Source organism: Sciurus vulgaris, assembly GCF_902686455.1.
Source record: "Sciurus vulgaris genome assembly, chromosome: 5".
NCBI lineage: Eukaryota > Metazoa > Chordata > Mammalia > Rodentia > Sciuridae > Sciurus > Sciurus vulgaris.
The window spans coordinates 125,935,566-125,944,813 of NC_136465.1; the positions used below are offsets into that span (position 1 = coordinate 125,935,566).

A 9,248-nucleotide genomic window follows, 5' to 3' on the forward strand; every position below is an offset into this window, starting at 1 on the left:
CACCAACAATGTATAAGTGAACCTCTTTCCCCACATCTTCTCCAACATTTATTGTTGCTTGTTTTCTTGATACTTGCCATTTTGACTGGGGTGAGATGGAGTCTCTATGTAGTTTTGATTTGCATTTCTCTAATTCCTAGAAATGTTGAACATTTTTTCATATATTTGTATTTCTTCTTCTGACAGTGCCTGTTCAGTTCCTTAGCCCATTTATTGATTGGGTTATTTGTTGTTCGGGTGTTACATTTTTTGAGTTCCTTGTATATCCTGGAGATTAATGTTCTATCTGAGGTGCTGGTGGTAAAGATTTTCTCCCATCATAGGCTCTTTGTTCACTTCTTGATTATTGTCTTTGCTGAGAAGAAGATTTTTAGTTTGATACCATCCCATTGATTGATTCTTAATTTTACTTCTTGTGCTTTTAGGAGTCTTATTGAGGAAGCCAGTTCTTCAAGCTGACATGATAGAGAGTTGGACCTACTTTTTCTTATAGTAAGCACAGTCTCTGGTCTAATGCCTATGTCCTTGGTCCACTTTGAGTTCAATTTTCTGCAGAGATAGAGGTTCAATTTCATTCTACTACATATTAATTCCCAGTTTTCCCAGCACTATTTTTTGAAGATCTCTTTTTTCCAATGTATGTTTATGGCGCCTTTGTCTAGTATGAGGTAACTGTATTTATGTGGTAGGTCTCTGTGTCTTCTAATCTGTTCCATTGGCATTCATGTCTGTTTTGGTGCCAATACCATGCTGGTTTTATTACTTTTAAGACTTTATTACTTTCGCCAAAAGTTATTGGGAAGAAAGAAGTATTATTTACCTCCCAGTTCTTAACAAGTCTTCTATCTTTGCTTTTTTATTGTAGTAGGCTGGTTCTTTCAATCATCTATTACCAACTTGGCAAAGATTTTATTTTTATATTAGCTATCAACTCAATTTATTTTGAAACTTACAAAAATAGATATACTCTTCTTAATAACCCATCTTTGGATTTATTGGATTGTACCAATAGAATTCAAGAGCAGTTCTAAAATATCATATTTATATAAGATGTGGTATAATTTTATATTTAATATTTGATGAAATGAGCACTTATTTTCCAAGATTTGATTGAAAAGATTTACAGAAAGAAACACTAGCATAAGATGAAAGTACTCTATAACTTTAGGAGAAAAGGAACATACAAAATTTTAGTCATCTTTATCTAAGAGTTACTTAAAAAAAATTTAACCTGCAAAAAGACAATGCTATTCCATTTCTAAAATGTCTATATTCCTAGAATCTAGAGGATGAACCAAGTTACTTTTCAAGGTTATCGCTCCCCATCCCCATCATTAAAGCTATTCTCCCAACAGCCTCTGATCAGATTAAAGTATATCCCTGGCTCCTGATAAGCCTTTGGTAAATACTTGTTTCTATAACATTTTGTTTTCTTTTGTTTTCTCTATAATAGCTCCTCTTTTGTGAGTCAGTCCACTTCACCTAGTTTTTCTTTATAAGTAAAAGACCTTTTCAGTACTGATGGACACCAGGAAACAAAAGACTTTGTATTCCATCTGGTAATGGAAGTTACATGTAGTTTATCAGGAGCAGCCCATGTAAATAAACTGGACCTCTCCATGTAAACCAATATTACAAATTATTTCTATTAGACATAGACAAGGACCACCCATTCTGGTTAACTATTTTGACCACCTCAGTGGAGAAGTTTCCTTCAGTCTTCACTGAGATTTTGTGCCTTTTTATTTTTTAATTTTTTTTTTATTCCTTCCATGCATGTCTGTGTTTCTGTAAGCATGTGTGAGAGGGTGTGTGGTGTGTGTGAATTCAGGCTGTGCTGATTGGGTCAGGAACATGTACACCTATGCTTATTTGTCTCTTTTTCTCTCATATTTAGCATTTTTAATGGAATTATTTTTCCTAGCATTGTCTTGTGATGATTCAGTTTTGGGGGGATTGTATATCTTGGATTGGTTTTGTATTTTTTTTTCTTTTTTATTGGTTCTTTCTAGTTATACATGACAATAGAATTCATTTTGACATAATCATAAAAGCATGAAATACAATTTGTTGTGATTCAGTCCCCAGAACTTCCCCCCACCTCCTCCCAACTCTCACTCCCCTCCCTCCACTCCACGATCTTCTGCCATCCACCCATAGTTTTGTTTGTTTTGTTTTGCCTTTTAGTATCTAGTAGATGTACATGAGATCAAAATTCAACGTGGAATATTCACACATGCAAAAGGAATATTAGGTCAGATTCATTCCGTCATCCCTACCCATCCCATCCTTCCTCCCCTCCCTTCCTCCCCTGATCTTTCTACTGATCTTTCCCCTATTTTTTTAATCCCCCTACCTTATTTTGGATTAACTTCTGCATGTCAGAGAAAAAAAAAATTCAACTTCTGAATTTTCTGAGGACTGGCTAATTTCACTTAGTATGATAGTATACAGTCCCATCCACGTACTGGCAAAAGTCAAAGTCATTCTTTTTTGGCTGACTAATACTCCATTGTGTGAGAGTGTGTGTGTGGGTATACATATAAAAGATGAGATATATATATATCACATTTATATATCATATATATATCATATATATATATATATATCACATTTTCTTTATTCATTCATCTGTTGAAGGGCACCAAGGTTGATTTCATAGCTTATATACGGTGAATTGTGCTGCTATAAACATTGATGTGGCTGTGTCTCTGTAGTATGCTGAATTTAAAAACTTTGGATACATACCAAAGAGTTGGATATCTAGTTCAAATGGTGGTTCCATTCTGAGTTTTTTGAGGAATCTTTATACTGCTTTCCAGAGTGGTGCACCAATTTGCAGTCCTACCATCAATGGATGAGTGTACTCTTTTCCCCTTATCTTCTCCAACATTTATTGTTGCCTGCATTCTTCATAATTTTCATTCTGACTGGAGTAAGATGACATCTCGGTGTAGTTTTAATTTGCATTTCTCTAATTGCTAGAGATATTGAACATGTTTTCATGTATATGTTGACCATTTGTATTTCTTCTTTTGAGAAGTGTCTGTTTAGTTCCTCTGCCCATTTATTGATTGTATTATCAGAATTTTTAGTTTTAAGTTTTTTTGAGTCCTTTGAATATCCTGAATATTAATACCCTATCTGAGAAGCAGGCAGTAAAGATTTTCTCTCATTCTACAAGAGCTTGCTTGTCATGCTCTTGAAAGAGGCTACATCTCTTCTACATTCTTTCTCTTCACTTTCTGAAACTGTAAAGTCTTTTCAAACTTCCTAACACATTTCCTTTTCCCCTAATTAACTATTTTCACCATCATTCAGAAACAATCAGTTCATATAACTCCCCACAAATAATGCTACAATCATTACTGTTGTGGACAATATAGTTACACCTGCCATTTGCTTTAAAGCCAGAGCTAGTTTGTGGCTGTTATTTTCACTCTTGACAATTGCTGAATCCATCATTCCTTTTCATTGGTGGCAGCTAATGTTGAAACATCATGTAGGATCTGGGTACTTATTTTCACACTGTTTATTGTTGCTTGCAGAACTTGTTACTATTGCTTATTTCACCTCCATTCTGTAATGTGCAAGAACTTACAGGGACATAAAAGTTCAAAGGTTAGAGACTGCTTCTGAGTCCATTGGTGGTTCCATTCTGAGTTTTTTGAGGAATCTTCATACTGCTCTCCAGAGTGGTGCACCAATTTGCAGTCCCACCAGCAATGGATGAGTGTACTCATCCCCTGACATTACTGCAACTCAAGTAAGTAAGGAGACAAAGCTCCAAACCAACAATAAGGACCCAAGGAGGAATAATCAGAGTGGGACCTGAGGTCAGAGTGGGACCTTGGCATCTATGCATACATCAAAAACAGAGAAGTCCCAGAGCAAGTAAGATAATTACTTACAAAATGACACATGTAAAAAGAGACAGAGAGAGGGAGAGAAATTCACCTCAATTCATGTACCAGAGCCAGACTTCTGAAAACATAACAGGAAAACAAATCCTCCCCACAAATCCACAATCCCCCAACAAAGGATTCCACCGAGAGTAAAATAGATGAAATCCCTGAGAAATATTATTGAAATGCTGATTATCAAAATGTCTAATGAACTAAAAGACCTACGGAAGAAATTAAGAGAGCAATTACAGGAGATGATTGACCACTTTTAATAAAGAAATAGAAATAGTGAAAAGAAACCAAGCAGAAGTTCCATAAAGTAAAGGCACAACCATTCAAATTAAAACCTCTCTTTAAGGCATCACTAGCAGATTAGTTTCATAGAAAATAAAACCTCAGCCCTTGAAGATAAAACATCAGGTATTGAAAATTGGCTATATGATCTTGAGTACACAGAAGGCAATAAGGGGGGAAAATTATAGAACAAGACTAGAATTTACAAGAACACCAGGACAACATTAAAAGACCAAACCTGAGAATCATTAGGATAGAAGAGAACATGAAGATACAAACTAAGGGCATAAAAACACTTTCTATGAGATAGTTACAGAAAACTACTCCCATATCAGAAATGTGATAGACATCCACAAACAGGAGGTTTAAAGGACCCCAAATAGACCTACTAAAATATATGCCTAAAATAGAAAATAAGGAAAGAATATTAAAAGCCACAAGAGAGAAATATCAGGTCATAGTTAGAGGCAAACCACTAAGATTCACTTCTATTTTCTCAGCTCAAACCCTAAAATCAAGAAGGGCCTGGAATGAGATATTATTGTACCCAGCAAAATTCACTCTCAAATTCAAGGCAAAATAAAGACTTTCCATGACGAGAATAAACTAAAAGAATTCATGAGCACCAAGCCAGCATTACAAAGAATACAAAAGGTAAACGGCACACAGAGTAACTAAAAAACGATTTCCCAAACTACCAAACAGAGCAGGTTCAATAGAAGAATAATCCACAAAAGGACTATCGAGACAGGATAAAATATAGCAAAAACAATGGTAGGAAACCACAAACACATATCCATATATTCTCAACTCCCCAATTAAAATAAATAGAGGCAGCCTGGGCCTGGGGCCTGGCGGGCTGGGCTTAGGGCCCGCGGGAGGGAGAGGGCCCCTCCCGGCAGAGCGCCCGGGAGCGCGAGGGCCTGAGCGGCGTCGCCTGCCGCCGTGGGCCCCCTCCAACCCCGCTCGGCCGCCGCCACCTCAGCTGTGCCTGGGCCGGACCCGGACCCGGGAAACGTTTTTCTTAGGTGACTCTCTTCCCCTTCTTCTACTTGCTGGCTGAGTAAGAACTGGAAACAAGATGTAACTTGCTGGTGACAGTGCTTAGCCACGAAGATGTACCCACATAAAGTTACCTATTCAATGCCCAGGAATCAGAAGACATGTATTTGCATCTCTGGTTTTGCCATTTCTTAGTTGACTTGACTTTCACTGAGTATGTTTCTTCATCACTAAAATTGAGGTATTTTTCTTACCATCTGTGGAAACGTCATAATTCATTTTTCCTAACTGCAATATTAAGAATTATACCAAATTGAAAAGATATGAATGAGTATCCTAAAAAAAGAAAAAGGAAGACTTTACATCCTTCTCGTTATTCAGATTCCTCTGGAATAAGCAGAATTGCAGATGGATTCAATGGGATTTTTTCTGATCATTGTTACAGTGTCTGCTCTATGAGACAGCCAGACTTAAAATATTTTGACAACAAAGATGATGATTCTGATACTGAGACATCAAATGACTTGCCAAAATTTGCAGATGGAATCAAGGCCAGAAACAGAAATCAGAACTATCTGGTTCCCAGTCCTGTACTTAGAATTATAGACCACACTGCCTTTTCTACAGAAAAATCTGCTGATGTAGAAATTTGTGATGAAGAGTGTGATTCACCCGAATCAGTCAACCAACAAACTCAAGAGGAGAGTCCTATAGAAGTTCACACCGCCGAGGATGTCCCCATTGCTGTAGAAGTGCATGCAATTTCGGAGGATTATGACATAGAGACAGAAAACAATTCTTCCGAGAGCCTCCAAGACCAAACTGATGAAGAACCACCAGCTAAACTTTGTAAAATTCTGGACAAGAGCCAAGCTTTGAATGTGACTGCCCAGCAGAAATGGCCTTTACTGAGAGCTAATAGCAGTGGCCTCTATAAATGTGAACTTTGTGAATTCAATAGTAAATATTTTTCTGATTTAAAACAGCATATGATCCTGAAACATAAACGTACTGATTCAAATGTGTGTCGAGTATGCAAGGAAAGCTTCTCTACCAACATGCTTCTGATCGAACATGCCAAACTACATGAAGAGGATCCCTACATCTGTAAATACTGAGATTATAGGACAGTAATTTTTGAGAACCTCAGCCAGCACATTGCAGACACCCACTTTAGCGATCACTTGTATTGGTGTGAGCAGTGTGACATGCAGTTCTCCTCAAGCAGTGAACTCTACTTACATTTCCAGGAGCACAGCTGTGATGAACAGTACTTGTGTCAGTTCTGTGAACATGAGACGAATGATCCAGAAGACTTGCATAGCCATGTGGTAAATGAGCATGCATGTAAATTAATAGAACTAAGCGATAAGTATAACAATGAAGAACATGGACAATACAGCCTCTTAAGCAAAATTACCTTTGACAAATGTAAGAACTTCTTTGTATGTCAAGTATGTGGTTTTCGGAGTAGACTTCATACAAATGTTAACAGGCATGTTGCTATTGAACATACTAAAATATTTCCTCATGTTTGTGATGACTGTGGGAAGGGCTTTTCAATCATGCTAGAATATTGCAAGCATTTAAATTCACATTTATCTGAAGGGATTTATTTATGTCAATATTGTGAATATTCAACAGGACAGATCGAAGATCTTAAAATTCATCTAGATTTCAAGCATTCGGCTGACTTACCTCATAAATGTAGTGACTGCTTGATGAGGTTTGGAAATGAAAGGGAATTAATAAGTCACCTTCCAGTCCATGAAACAACTTGATTATTCTCTTTGACTTACATAATGTTTTTGTAAAATAATAAATTCAACTTTTTTTGAGATGTTAAAATGGGTAATTTTAAACACATCTTATGAGATTTGCTTTTTAACAAGTAACATTTCCCAGTATGTAATTATACCTTAGGTGTGGTATTTTCAGTTGCATGGTAGTATATAGTTTTAATCATTCTTCGTGACTGTAATCTGCATGTGGTCCAGTTTTATGAATTGAGAAGAAACATGTACTGAAAAAACTATCCAGTTTTCCTTCCTTAACCATGGGTGCTATTAACCTTTTTAAACACAAGACAAGCTTAGTTTTTTGTGTATAAAGTCATTAAATTATTGTACTATCAGAAAAAAAATAAATAAATAAATAAATAGATTAACAGAATGGGTCAAAAAACAAGATCCAACAATATGTTATTAACAAGGAACTTATCTATAGGCAAAGACATCCATAGGCTGAAGGTAAAAGGATGGCAAAAATATTCCAGGCATATAGTCTAAGAAAATAAGGAGTAGGCCTTCTCATGTCTGACAAAGCAGATTTCAAGCAAAACTTAATCACAAGAGGCAAAGATGGCCACTACATCCTAGTAAAAGGAACAATCCAAAAATAAGATAAAGCAATAGTAACATTAATACCTCAAATGTCAACACATCAAATTACATGGAAAAATACTCCGTGACATTAAATCCCACATAGATCCCAGTACAATAATAATGGGGGATTTCAATACAACTTTACCATCAATGGGAAGGTCATTAAAACATAAAATCACTTTTGGTACTATGGCCATTTTGACAATATTAATTCTGCCTATCCAAGAACATGGGAGATCTTTCCATCTTCTAAGGTTTTCTTTAATTTCTTTCTTTAGTGTTCTGCAGTTCTCATTGTAGAGGTCTTTCACCTCTTTTGTGAGATTGATTCCCAAGTATTTTATTTTTTTCAATGCTATTGTGAATGGGGTAGTTTTCCTACTTTCTCTTTCTGAAGATTCATCACTTATGTATAAAAATGCATTGGATTTATGAGCATTGATCTTGTAACCTGCTACTTTACTGAATTCACTTATGAGTTCTAGAGTTTTCTGGTGGAATTTCCGGGTTCCTCTAAATATATAATCATGTCATCAGCGAACAGGGATAGTTTGAGTTTTTCTTTTCCAATTCATATCCCTTTAATTTCTTTGGTTTGTCTAATTGCTCTGGCTGGAGTCTCAAGCATGATGTTGAACAGTAGTGGTGAAAGAGGGCATCCCTGCCTTGTTCCAGTTTTTAGGGGGAATGCTTTCAGTTTTTCACCATTTAGAATGATTTTGGCCATGGGCTTAGTGTAGATGGCCTTTAAAATGTTAAGGAATGTTCCCACTACCCCGATTTTTTCTAGTGTTTTGAGCATGAAGTGATGCTGTATTTTATCGAATGCTTTTTCTGCATCTATCGAAATAATCATGTGATTCTTAACTTTTAGTCTGTTGATATAGTGAATGACATTTATTGATTTCTGGATGTTGAACCAACCTTGCATCCCTGGGATAAAACCCACTTGATCGTGGTGCACTATCTTTTTAATATATTTTTGTATGGGATTTGCTAAAATTTTGTTGAGAATTTTTGTGTCAATGTTCATTAAGGATATTGGTTTGAAATTTTCTTTCCTCGATGTGTCTCTGTCTGGTTTAGGTATCAGTGTGATATTGGCTTCATAGAATGAGTTTGGGAGGGTTCCCTCCTCTTCTATTTCATGGAATACTTTGAGGAGTATTGGAATGAGCTCTTCTTTAAAGGTTTTGAAGAACTTGGCTGAGAACTCATCTGGTCCTGGACTTTTCTTTGTTGGTGAGATTGGATGACCTCTTCTATTTCATTGATTGAAATTCATTTATTTAAGTTGTGTATGTCCTCCTGGTTCAGTTTAGGTAATTCATATGTCTCTAGAATCTTGTTGATGTCTTCAGGGTTTTCTGTTTTGTTGGAGTATAGATTTTCAAAATAGCTTCTAATTATGTTTTGTATTTCACTTGTGTCTGTTGTGATATTTCCTTGTTCATTCCAAATTTTAGTAATTTGAGTTTTCTCCCTCTTTCTCGTTGTTAGTGTGGCTAAGGATTTATCAATTTTGTTTATTTTTGCAAAGAACCAAATATTTATTTTGTTAATTTTTCCGATTGTTTCTTTTGTTTCAATTTCGTTGATTTTGGCTCTGATTTTAAATATTTCCTGTGTTCTACTACTTTTGGTGTTGGTCTGCTCTTCTTTT

At 36.0% G+C, this 9,248-nt stretch overlaps 1 pseudogene across 1 annotated transcript; it reads left to right on the forward strand.

The window, feature by feature from the left end:
• Positions 1-5,213: 5,213 nt before the first annotated feature.
• On the forward strand, positions 5,214-7,330 carry LOC306661876 (zinc finger protein 639-like; annotated as a pseudogene). Its single transcript has one exon. The product of its transcript is annotated as a zinc finger protein 639-like (transcript).
• The last annotated feature ends 1,918 nt before the right edge of the window (positions 7,331-9,248 follow it).